The sequence below is a fragment of the Littorina saxatilis genome, linkage group LG15 (assembly GCF_037325665.1).
Source record: "Littorina saxatilis isolate snail1 linkage group LG15, US_GU_Lsax_2.0, whole genome shotgun sequence".
In the NCBI taxonomy this organism is placed as follows: domain Eukaryota; kingdom Metazoa; phylum Mollusca; class Gastropoda; order Littorinimorpha; family Littorinidae; genus Littorina; species Littorina saxatilis.
Window position 1 is genome coordinate 44,066,429 of NC_090259.1, and position 1,483 is coordinate 44,067,911.

Consider the following 1,483-nt stretch of genomic DNA (forward strand, 5'->3'; position numbering starts at 1 on the left):
GAGTCCCATATTGGTTGGGACGAGAAAGAGTTTACCCGATGCTCCCTAGCATGTCGTAACAGGGGTGTACCTTAACTTTTTTTGCTACCGGCCAGGGGGGCCGGTAAGTCAAAAATTGAACCGGCCCCCCCAAATCCCAACCGGCCCCCAACTTGCCGGGATTTCTTACAACCGCCCAGCGGCTCGTCGCTTGCTAACCACATACACAAAAGACGTACATTCATACTTATAATGCATACATACATGTGGATTTGCACTACTAATAACTACCACAAACACACAGAAAACTTGATGACTAAAATGCTATGTTTTAATATAATGATAATTAACCTTGTTTTAATAAAGAATTTAAAATAAAAGCCGCCACAAAGAAAGAAGAAATCAAAACCACATTCACACCCTGTCACACAATCACACACTAAACCTCACTAAAGGTTACCCCCTTTATGTACCCCTACCACACAATTTACAAAGTAATTTACTATGGAACTTTACTTACCACATAAACACACACTACAAAAGAGTAAATCAGCATTTTTTAATTTTATTTAAATTATGTTTTTTGTTGTATAAAACCAAGTATAAAAAGCTGACTACAAACAAAACATTTTCTAAGTTGCTTTCTTGTTTTGTTTCTTTTTCTTTATGTCTGTGTTATTAATATTACTGTAAAAGTTGCATACCAGCCAAATTTACCACAGCTTAAGTCATAAATAATCAAAAGCATTACATTTCATTTCTATTTCCTAATGAAAACAAACAGATGTTCAGATTTCCTGATCCTAGAATTGTTCACAGGTGATCTTTATGCTTTTGATTCAGCAGAGTTGCATCCCTTGTCCTATTGTTGAAGGTCTGTCTTTTCTTCTTTATCACATATAGTGGATCTGGGTGTTTTTTTTTACTTAATAATAATAATAATAATAATAATAACGATTACTTATATAGCGCATAAACCTCGTGGTGACGAGCCCAGAGCGCTTTACACTTACATAATCATAATACAAACAAGGAAAGAGAACTAAATCCGAATAAATTCAAACATGGTCACACACACCCACACACGCACGCACACACACGCACACACACACACACACACACACACGCGCGCGCGCGCGCACACACACACACAATCTTTCTTTCGTCATTGTCAATGTTCAGGTAACCCGCAATGTCATTCCATGTACGCATACGTTATTCTGGTACAACACACACAGGCACATACACATCCTCATGAACGCCACACTTTAGTAGATAATACACGTGGCAGCGCCGATGACTCACCGATCATGGGATCTCCTTCAGAGGTCTAACTTAAACATGTGTGTTTTGAGGGCTGTTCTAAAGGCAGATGGTGACTGGGAATCCCTAATGCTCCGGGGGATTTTCTCCCAGACAAGAGGTCCCTGGTACTTGAAGGATCTCTCAAATCCATAGTTAGTTGATTTTCTGTTTCTTTTTGGTTTACTAAGTACATTGGTAT